Below are 12,450 nucleotides of genomic sequence, written 5' to 3' on the forward strand. Positions count from 1 at the left end.
CTACTATTAGCTAATGCATTACAGCCTGACAATTTTGCTGTTGCCATTTGATCATAAGGATGGGTAACTTAAGTTTCCTTGTTTTTTGTTTTTACCGTCCAGACTGCTTGAACGATTATCAAATACAACAACACTTAATTTATCTCATCTCGGTGGATGTATTCAATCAAGATTTTAATACGGGTGCCCTTTAGACATTTCAAAATGCTACCCTCTTTCAGGAACCTAGATACTTAGGCACACCATTATTTCTAGTCTATTTTTTTAAGCAATACTATAGTCATATTCGTTGGTAGAGGCCTGGTGATAGGCGTTTCTGGGTTTGGGGCTCTTTCGTGGCTTGGCTTGTCAGTTACCCTCGACCACCAATTTTTTCGCAGTACTTCGCTGTATATCTTCGATGTATAATTGAAAGCCAAAGAAGATTTACCGAAGAAGTAGTTAGGTTAGCGTAAGGTTAAGTTATATTAAGGTTGAAAGCTGGGAAACTGGAGTCTGGAGGCAAATACCACCTTGGTTCTGCCGACAGATTGTGGTATACCAAACATAGGATTTTGTTGACGCAGCCCAATACTGCATCCAGGTGCTGCATACTTCAATTTTAAGAATACATCTATGAAGTAGTGTAGTCTGAGCATGTGGTTCGTCGACGGAGCTATACTTATTGCCTTTTGAAAAACAGGACTGTCAATACAGCGAAATATGAAGTCCAGGACTCCTAACCGTCAACAGAACTCGATACTCAATTACAATATTCTGCTTCGTCTTGAAATTTGACTGGCACCCGATTGCCTATTCGAACTCGTACTGTATATCGTAGAAAATATTTTAATGATACTCGTTAATGAACCCGGTGTCAGAAATCCATAAAAAACGCCGTTTATAGGTATACGTACACATGAAACGGTAAGTAGGCCGTGGCTTCCATACGTTTCGTGGTGGTTCAAAACGAAAAGCAAGATATCGACGGAGTCTCCTTATACACAGTGACACCCCAGTGTTATTATAGCTCTGTTAACAGAACTGTAACCACTATCGCAACTGAAACTGTTCAGATATTTATTACAATACACTCACTGTTTGCTATTTGGTTTCGTCGAATTGGTTGTGCATAGTCTTAGTGGTCACATTAACGTACACAAAACACTCATACCGTGTATGTTAGTGTGTAAATAACGAAGTGTTGTAGGCACACTCAAATAGTTTGTTACTGAGCAAGGGAGTGCCACGCCCTTAATGACGATATTATAGTCCGTGGTGAGGCGACAGTACCTCCTTCAGAAATTACAATTGAAGCTAAGCTAACCAACCAGATATATATGTCGTTAAATTGACTGCTTATAATAACTTATATGTCCTGAATATGCATGTGTATACATAATGTACAGTACATTCGTGTGTCTTTTATTGAACAAAAAACTAATGTAATTTAATACAACGACTGAAGTAAGGAGTGGGTATTTTAACTCTTATTTTTCTTAATGGTCAACTTGACACGTGGAAATGGTCGAAAGCGGACAATTGTGTTGGGTCCAGCACAGTAATGACAGATTTGCATGTCAGGCTCCAGTAGCGAGGCGGCAGGCTGGCGGCTGGGCGTCTGCAGCTTGCATGCACTGTAAACAGACAACACTGCTGCTTTCGCGTGTACATAGCAAAAGTAGGCTTATGTTATTTCATCGATTGAAAATTGTTTTCACAGGTGCTATTTTCCCACGTGTTGTGATTTTGTGAGCGTAAAAACATATAGCTAAGCGGTTATTTGATAGCAGATATTTACGTGGCCACTGTTTTGACAGAAATCAACTAATAGTTCCAACCAAAATTCCAGGATTAGAAAATTGGTGCTCGATTCAAATGCTGGAATTTTTTTACAAGCAATTTCTGTTACTGGGTTTAAAAATATGTTGATTCAATTCTGGTAATGTTTTAATACCTTAGATACCGAACGAAGAAGAAATTTTGGGTAGATAACAGGTACAGAAGGTACCTTAGTGTTGTATCAGTAATAAAACTTTGGCACAAATATACCTGCCGATATTAATTTGTACTACATATTACAGTGCAGTGATTTACACAACTCCAAAAGTTCATATTAGAATTCATCGAAATTTCCCATAATATATAAGCCATTACTATATAAAAAATATAAAGTAGACATAACAATGACAGCACTAATAGATAGCTTCTTCCTCTGAGATCCAACTGAGCTTGTTTGTGCAGACATCTACAGTATACAGTGTGGGGGGAAACGCAGTTCAGGTTTGTTTGCTGAGACAAGTTGAAGTAAAAATGAGCTATGTGGCTGGCTTTATGATGTATCTCTCTCGTTCACCGTAGTATGGTCAACCTAATTTAGAAATTGTCTTGGCTTGTTTTCAGTCCCTCATATTCTGCGCAATGTAACTGTAGTTGGGGAAGTCTAGAAAGTCATCCATGAGAAAAATATGAGCTTCGTAAAATAAATGTTCAATGTAATAAGATAATATAAAAATTCTGATACATCAATATGAAATGGCGTGATTTGGGCGAAGGTATAGTGCAGAAAAAGTTTGTGCAGGTTGGCCAGGAACTCACTTCTGTGTACATGTTATATAGTAGCCAGACTGTGTACCATGTAATATTTGGGGGCATGACAAGAATTCTCCGAATCCCACAACAAAGCCCCGTGGCTTGATGCCGACGCCACCTCCTTGTGACAACTCATGGCTGGTGACAGATTTTTGGCGGCGGCGGTTTGCACAGGCTTTTCTGCATTCCTTCGTCAGAATACCAAGTCCTTGGTCTATAGGAGAGTTCTCTTAGGCATTAAAACCGTGAAACATCCGCCGAAAAACAAAATCTGATAAGCAATGTAATAATGTTTTTTGAGAAATGTCGATAATTTTTATTGTTAAAACAATTCATCAGCGTAATAAAAACACCACGAAAAGTTTAAAAAATTTGTAAACATGAATGTCTCCGCCAAACTAAACGCGATCTTCACCCTATGTTTATTTCTGCAATCTAGCCGTGCAGGTATAACTGATGCACGCACACACAGTCCCAATGTAGTTCTCCCCGGCAGGCGGAGCCATAAAAAAAACCCTGGGCATTATTACAACATACATCTGTAGCGAGTAATCAGGAACGAGTATACTATATGTATTACACAGCCGCAACAGTAATTTATTAGGTAGGTGTGCCTCCCCGCCCCAAGCTCAACAAAATACAACAACCTGAGAGTACAGTACTGTTCATTAACGTTTACTGGAAAAAATGTGTACAAAAATTTATATTCTTTGTTTTTCATATCCGTGTGCTATATAATTGTGTGGAACTTCACATTTGCCAGTCTATCTGATGATTATAACATTAGGATATGATTGTTGAGACTGTAACCACAATTTGAGCAGCCACCTGAGCCCGACTGAGATTGAGGGCAGTGTAAGAAGTGACAGATAGCCAGTAGGTCATGGACGATGATGGCGACATGTAAATGGTCGTGTCTTGCCAGCCAAAATATACCACTCAAATAGTAAAGATGATTTATGGTTCTAGTAAATTGTGAAAGACAGAAAGAACGGATTGGAATTTCATAGGGTTGACGACCTAAGGTTTTGCAAAATTTAGAACGAATTAAGGTGTCCTGGTGTTTTACTCCACAAGTTTTGAGTCGCAAAATAAAAAAAGTTCCAGGGATCAATTTTTCGAGTAATTCCATTGAACTACAGAACACGTGAGATACAAGTTTTAAACGCACAAGGTCAACTTTTTTTTTTTTTTTTTTACATATTTACGGGGGTAGATAACACTTGAGGTTGGGCTCCCCAAAGTATTCAAGGAGCCAGACGACATAGAACTACCTAAGATGAGGAAGGTGGCCTGAGGAGTGAATTAGTCTCCTTTTATTAAGACCAGAGGAGGGCGTGGTGCTGCTGTGGGAGTATTTTTGGACACCAAGAGAGAAGTGGTGGTAAGCATTTGGACACGCGACAAAGATACTGTACTCTCCCTCATCTCCCCCGTCCGTCCTCTCTTCTTCCTTAGGGGTAACCCCTCCCCCCCCCTCCTATCTTTTTTACTTTCCCGTCATAAATATTCTTCACTAGTACTCTCAACATGTACTTTTACTGTAACCGTCAATACTTTTAACTAAAGATCCACTCATTATACTATCTTTATTATTTGTATTTACTATTATTTTGCACGAATGGCATTTGGGGATGGAGGTGCAACCAGTGTGTGATGTTGGGGATGTATGAAGCGTCAAAGAAAAACAGATGGTTAGCTTGGCACCTTGTGGTAGGAGAAAATACTGCACCAAGACGTGTCTGGCAAGGCAGCTTGAAAGAACGAATGAGGGAGTCTGTTGCTCTTTGATTACGGCCGCCACCCTCGACCATGGCGGGCGAGGGCTTGCAGGAGTGATAAGAGGATATCTATTTAATTTTGACTCCCTTGCTTCTCTACATCTATTGTGATTCTTCATAATATTCTTGTTCAGTATTTTCCTGCTTTGATTTTCAATTCCGTGTACTTTCTTTCCTCCGTGGCCAGTTATTTTATTTATGCCAGACTTTTCCCGCACCTCCTCCAGTTCACAATAATCCTCGTCTTTTCTCCAAACCCTGCTTGGTTTGCTTTTCCTGCAGCCCCTCCTTGCACTACATACACTTCCTATCCCATTATCCGCCCACTTGTCGCAATTGCTACGCCAGGAAGGCGAGGAACACCATCTCAGAAGAGAGAGGGGATTAAGAGACGGGATGGGAGTGGAGAGGTGTGGGTGCGACATTGAGTGACGCTGAGCAACTTATACTTCCTGGGAGGGTGCGACATAGCCTCGTCTTACCATGCACTAATTTACCCTACTTGACGCTGCATGCATGCAACTCTCGTGGCTCGGTGTTCTAAGTAAGGGATCCACATATCGTTAAATGGAATACTTTATGTAATGGTTCTATAAGGGATTAATGTTCTGCGTGTGTCATTAAGCGTAATACATTGTGTGATTGTGCTGCAAATAAGTCGCTATTTTTAATACAATATGCACCAAAATATCCCCTTTACACAAGAGTGTCAACAGACCTGTCTCTCTAAGTTGATATTGCTCCATTGTTGTGACATTCTTACCGCACTCCCCTTACATACCTCTGAGCGTCACTGGGTATCCTATATACCTTTCAGTGCTTATATTAATAGTTCAGAGTTCATTTTGCACCTCTTAGTTCAACGAGTTATTTGTCAAAAAGTTCCTTAGTATACTTAACGTTAACTTCTACCTTGGTCGTCTGTTACACTCCTCCAGGTTACTTAAACGTTGCGTAGTTGTGCACTTACCCATTATCGCAAGATCATTAAATTAAAGACAAAAATCCCAAACGTACACCTTCATACAGTCATGTACCATTTCCCATCGTATTCTTTTTTTTCTTCAAATTTATTTTTTTTAGTTTACCTTCACCTTTATTTAACACGTTAACATTATATACCGGTGCTGTATCACACTAACCATCCCACCCCGTCACTTGCTCAGCTTGTGTTTACGTTCAGTGTGGAAAATTTTCGGTTTTCCTTAACTAGGTTCCTGGTGCATTGCAATTTATTCTGGTCAGATTGAGGTTAGTAGGTGTTAGGTATATTTCTATTATATCTACTGTAGGTTAAATCACTTCCTTAATTACTTTGTCACTGTAAGGATTATTATACCTGAAGTTTTGAAATTGAGAGTTCAGAAATGTGTCTACTTTTCATAACATATATGAATTTTGTTTTATACTTTTATCGTTGTTCTTATGATAAATAATTTATGCCAAAGACTCGCCTTTCTAAATTACACAAAGTTCAGTTCTCTTAACTACCACCATTTAAACTACGTAAACGAATCACAGATTTCGTTAAAGCGCAGCACCCTATCATTTACTTAGAGGTACAGCCACAGCAATGCAGCATCAATCTTGTCAGTCAGGCTAGTCAGCCCTCGGCTCCCTTACCAACCACACAGATGTAAGAGTGACCTTTACACACCTTGATCTCTTCTGCTGCTTGGGTAGTTAAAGGTTTCTGTCTAGACTTCGGCTACGTCTTTTTTTATTACTTGTGATATTCATTCTTCCTCTGCTAATCTTTACTCTAATATGCCCATTCATCTCCCCCTTAATCTCCTTAGATTTTCCGCACTGTTTAAACATTTACTCAGATTTCTCACACTGTCTTCCTCGAATATATTTCTCCGATTTCCCACGATGTCATGAATATATCCTCTGATTTTGCACCCAGTCTCCCTCGAACAAATTGCTCCAGTCACCCACTCAATTTCCTTGTATTTCCCACTCTATTTCCCTCGTACATTTGCTCTGATTTCCCCCACCTGTAGAATAGGAAATCAAAGTAAATATTGGAGGGAGACGAGAAGTGGAAAATCCCTTCTCCCCAAACACGTGGGCTTATTTTTCACCCAACTTCCCTGTCGACGCCATATACACAGTCTCATTCCCGTTCACCACTATATATGGTTGCCATTACGGAGGACAAAGGTAGTGTACCAAATATAGGGCACCACCCCTCAGATGTCCCCTCTTGGCTGACTCACTCCTTTCTAATATTAGCAGCCAGACGTCAGCGGCGACCTACCTTTCCCGGCTCACTTCTGCCCACACTCACCTCACCACACTATAAGTTACGCCCAGTTACCTCAGACCAAGAGAGATCGCGCGTAAGAGTGGTATAACTGAGGTGTAGAATATGACACACGGGTTGGGTGTTTTTTACAGGCGTGGATCTGGGTATAGGGAGTGTTCGTTGATGGCGGTAGAGGTAGTTATTGTTTGAGTGTGATACAAGTAATGGTAAAATTCATGGTTGTGATAGTGGTTGATATTGAGGAATGTGGTGATTTTTGGTGGTCATTGTAATCTTGGAATCGTGGATGTGGTGTACTGGTGGTGGTAGTTGTAGTAGCTGTGTGGGTTTACTCGATGAGAAGGGAGAGGCGACCCCTTGTCTCGCCCCTCCTCACTTTGCTATATCGTTTTCAACTCTCCGTGTTACCACTTTCATTACTGTATCTGCTTTCCCCACTGCTTGCAATTGTAAAAGTCTGACAAAATCACTTCATATGTGGTCATTGTGTGTGGAACGTGATCCCGATGAAGTTATGTTTTCTGTGCTTCGGCTTGATATGAACACATTCTGCCTTACAAAATAATTCATGTCCCAGAAATTTTCAGGACATTCATGCATGTATTTAAACCATTGTTCACTTGATCAGGTAATTTGGTTTTCATTATCGTGAATTTCCGTTATTTCTCCCAAAGAAAAAATAAATAATGACGGGAAAATGCAACCTTTACGAAGCTATTTGAAAGTGGGGAGCATTTTCAGGTATTTTTCACACGGTCAAAAGTTTCACCTCAAATAAGTTGGTCTCGTTGATGTTATATTTAAGCAAACTTTCTGTACATACTTGGTCTGAGATCTTGTTTTTTACAGTAACATTAAGAACTCAAAAATGTTTACCTTCTGTATTTATGTAGTGGAATTTTATGTTGCATTTATTACTAATTATTGTTTTTTAATTATCGTTTTCTGTTACTCTGGAAATGCCACACACGACAGGCGGGAGTTGGAAGCATCACAATATCACAGTGACTATACTGTATGTGTGCGGGGTCTGGCAGGTAGTATCATGCAGTAGGAATGTGTGTCACTTTTCTTGTTGCCACGACGTGCACCGTCAACACGCCATGAGTATTGCGTGGCAAGTCTCGGGTGTACATCAGATGGCTTTGCTTGCATAGATAAACATACTAGTCCTTAAAACCTCTGAGTAGTCACATATCGAACCTCTCCATAACCGCCATTGACTCGAGTAGAATGTACACGTAGGTTAAGCCTTCATCTGAGTGTGAACGCTAATGTGGCATAAACCGTAGTTTACGCTGGTGGTGAATAGCTCTTGTACATTTGGTAAAAATATCCTATGTTAGAGGATGGTGATAGTTTTTAGCTCAGCATATCTCACTGCATATTAGATAACATACAATAGATATTTTTTTTCCAGTAGCTATGTTAATATGATCCTGCCTCTACAAAATTAGGAATCAACTACCCAACTATTGTATATCAATATAACACTGTACTGTATATCAACTGTTAATATTTTTATATGATATTAAGTAACAGTTCCTTTGCCACATAAAAAAATACACCTGATTATTTTATGGTGACCGATCATGAGGGATATATTTTGTGATTTATTAAGGCGAAAGTATTGTGATCATTCGAGGGGATTAGTCAGTGAGGAGTTTTGGCTCCCGGGAGATGTACTGTGCTGCTGAGCATTCTGGGAGGCTGGCGCAAGACACTTAAATAATCCTGGTTCTGTTGCCCGGGTCATTTACACTAACTATCGCCACGCAAATAATGCTTCACTTGTTGTTTTGCACGGTCTAATTTCTCCCTATCTTCCTCTCCATAGATTTATAGTTGGGATTTTCAAAGGTCGACGTAGCCCACGTTAGCTGACATCTTCTATGCCTGGTCATAGCCGGTGCTCTAGTTTAAACCCGCATAGTCTATTGCACACCAAGCCTTGCAAAACCCGGTATTTTCTCATTTTATCAAAACAAAATCAGATCTGGTTTGGCTCATCCAATATAATATTCACGAGACTTATTTTTAAGTTAGATTGCATGCGGGTTCATTAAGTCCTGACTGGCCTCGTCAACTTGAACTTTGACCCTTAACCTTTTGATATCAAGTATAGCGTGACCGGTGTAATTTATAACGTATAAAAATGTATCCAGTTCTTTCACATCTAGACTTGATGAAATTTTTCTTGATATTGACCTTCAACATTTTAATGCTTTATGTTGTGTGTACTTGCAGTTACACACACACAAAATGTAGATTAATATACGTAAATACTGGAGCAAGTTTCACTCTTTTATTATGATTAAGAGGAATATATATATATATATATATATATATATATATATATATATATATATATATATATATATATATATATATATATACAAGATGGTGATAATAGCACGTCATTCGTGTCACCAAAGAATATCCCACTCGTGAATGAAGAAAATTAACTAAATTAAAAAAAATAGAAGATTAAATTCACGCTAATTAACTATTAAGTATGATAACTAAAATATATATATATATAATACAAATGAAAATAAATTGATACAGATCAATACTATAACTAAAATGCATAAAAACAAGTCCAATCGAAAATAATAATTGATAAGTAATATAACTAAATATAATTATACAGTACATTATAAAAATGTAATTGTGCAAAGTCTCCCATATCAGTCAGTTTACCATATTTGTTGTAACTGGGACTAAGTTAATAAATCCCAGTTACGAAATAAATTTGCCGTCCCCGCTTAGCAACCGAACATTGTCCAGACGGTGAAACTTAGTTTGTGTTGAAGTGTCTGAAGTGGTGCACGCAAGACATTTTCCTTTATTTATAAGGAAACTTTGTGTATTTGGCGTAGTCTTGTAATTGTGTTTTTCTAGCTTGCTCTGGAAACACCCACATAAACTATTTTCTAACACGACGAGCGCTTTGCTAAATCAGTAGAGAGAAATGTATACGTATCGACGTTGTTCTCACGTGACATGCAAATAAAATAATTGGGTTTGGGTGGCATGTGTATCATGTACCAATTTTATGTCTGAACACTGCATGGCCAGGCTCTGTAGCAAGTCGGTAGCTGATCAGTACCATCGTTTCGTGTCAAATTTGTTGAGCTTACTACAATTACTTCAGGGTTTAGTAAACGTTCGGGAAGGTCAGAATTGTACATTACATAGCTGCCTTGACCATGGATATATGCCAAGGTTTCTGTGGCTGTGTATTTATATACCGATTGTCCGAGAGCAACACATGATCATTTGTACTCAATGAGTACATCGATGGAAATATGTTGGCAGGGTTTTTAATGCCCACATCGGTTTGGTTTGTAATATATAGACCATGCAATCCTTTTTCTCCTCGGGGTGGTATTATATATATAATTTCCTTTTGGGTCGCTGACCCCTTATGTACCAGTGCCTTTTGGTAATAGGCTACGCCCAGTTTGTCGGTATAATTTAGTTTTAAAACAAATTTCATTGGCTTTTAGAATATATAGTACACCAGGTGGGAGTTGAACTTTTGGGTCTTCCTGTTATTTGTTGCGAACTCCTCTTTCATTAGTTCGCGAGGCAGATTGTCGTCATTCTTTATTAGCTGCTTGCTGTTTAAGTATCTGACAGCAAGTTACCAGTTTGAGGTGGTAGACGAGTGCGGCTGTGAGGGAAGAACACAACAATGAGGCGACCTTGGGTGTGTGGCTAGGCTAGCTCGGACCCCACCAGTATTACCACTTAACCATTTGGACACTTGCCCGCTCTTGAACCCTGTGCACTGGAGTTACACTGCGGGAAATGTAATTACGCGTTAAAATGTTTTGTGATGTGTTATTTATGGTGCTGGGACGGCTGTTAGACCAGGTTGGTCATGACTTGATTAACCGTGTCGAGTCTTCATTCCCTTCTTGATAAAGTCCCACGAACACGTTTTGCAGCGTTTTATTCATCACTATATTTTTTTCACATATCAACCAGGTTGTGGAATGTCTCTCATTGTACATCTGCTTTTGGCATTTCCTGCCCAACGTCCAAATCATGTAAAAAATGGTTGACACGGCTGATGAAGAGATCAGCCAGGTCTTAGAGTAAAATCTAAGTTTAGTGTGCGAGATACCCAAGTCTACTTTGATGAATGAATCTATATAACGTGTCCACTAGTTGCTACAGCTTAACTGATGTACACTGGTCTTGTTCGTATACATTGTAATGTGTTGAGTAAATGGTGCTTCTGTTTTGTGATAATTTTATTGCTTTGGTGAATACTATATACAGTACTGTCAATGATGAAACTATTTATTAATGTCCGAGTGTACAGCTGATATGTTTTTTGTTCATTTAGAGGCGATATTGTAGATAAATTGGTTCTGTTGTAAAGACAAAGGATATGTACAAGTGGGGCAGCGGTTCCATAATTATTCGCTAATCTAAGACGTGCGGGAAAAAAATATCATGTGGGCCTTCATTTTATTTATATTTGTCATTGTGAAGTAAGATTAAGATTGAACTCATTACAGAAGTTGTCGATAAATTACTAGAATAACAATGATTCACATCTGCAGGAGGATAATAGATCATTTGCATGTCGACCAGCGAGACTGATACTCGCCAATAAGTTTGCGTTCTTATAAGAATATTTTTAATATTTCTTCGTACAAAAAATATAATATAAAGTAAAAATATCGATATATAATAAGCCATGTTCTTGAATCTGTGTTTGTTAGCTAAAACACGATTTGTTTCTATTTTAAGGTTTAATTTAATCAGCCAAGAAGAGCCGTCGTATGCCAGTATATTACCCGTTGCAGCTGTACAACACGGATCCAGTTTACTCTAGAATAGTTGAGACGAATGAAATAGACGACGATCATTTTAGTGTTGCACGGCACCCTCCCCTCCTCCTGCAGACATAACATCCGCAAAAAACTCACTCTCAGCATCACACCCTGACATACCTTACGTTCTTCTTGAGGTGTAAAGGAGATACTTATGGAAAAATATAATCCCCCAGCTCCCCTACACCTTCCCCCTCCCTCACTTACGACGACAGAGGCCCTCGTGAGGTACTTTGTCTTGTTGCTTGTTTCATATATTATTTTATGTGGTGTATGTCTCCTTCATTCTTAGTGTGGTTTTCTTGGGTCCGGTTCTCAATTTTGTGTTAATAAATATTTTGAGGTTGATATAACCGTAAAGGCTTCTCCTGTGTAAGAACGAACACACACCCACACTGAACGAACAGACAAAATAATAAACTAAGTACGCCATGGGGAGGAGGCATTCGCGAGCCAAGTGCACACCTGTCAGCTTCCTCAATTTGTACCTGGATATCAAAATTACCTGGTTGGTGCCCGTCTATCTGAATTTGTTAAGTGTCTCATGTAGTGAACCCTTGCGTAGTGTGTTGTAAGGCCAGCTACATGGTGTCTGTCGTCTCCCCTCACCTGTGTCTGGCTGGCCTCCCTGCTGTTTCCCCCCGTCTAGTGCGCTTTGTCTAGACGCTCACACCCGTGCCTCATGACCACGTGTTCCCCTTCATGTTATGCGCCAAGTTTAACCCATGGTATCTGTATCACAGTCCCACATAGTGTTATCTTTATTTTTTGTGATATAAATAAGAATTGACGGATTTGTAGTTATTTATGTGTGTGTTTGATGCTGATTCATGTTGTTTCCACCACAACTTATTCTTTTTGTTGACGTTAAGATCCAGCTGATGGCAGACAGGTAAAGTAATAAGGCTTCCATTCGTTTGTTCACCTTTTCTTTCCAATTTGTTTTTCTGTAACTATTTGCCTGGTTTATTTT

The 12,450-nt window shown here is 39.2% G+C and overlaps 1 protein-coding gene across 3 annotated transcripts in view; it reads left to right on the forward strand.

The window, feature by feature from the left end:
* Positions 1–12,450, forward strand: part of LOC121872022 (SH3 domain-containing protein C23A1.17-like) — a 30,308-nt gene that overhangs the window by 681 nt on the left and 17,177 nt on the right. The gene's annotated exons all lie outside the window — the stretch shown is intronic.

The sequence above is a fragment of the Homarus americanus genome, unplaced genomic scaffold, assembly GCF_018991925.1.
Source record: "Homarus americanus isolate GMGI-L3 unplaced genomic scaffold, GMGI_Hamer_2.0 scaffold51476, whole genome shotgun sequence".
Lineage (NCBI taxonomy): Eukaryota > Metazoa > Arthropoda > Malacostraca > Decapoda > Nephropidae > Homarus > Homarus americanus.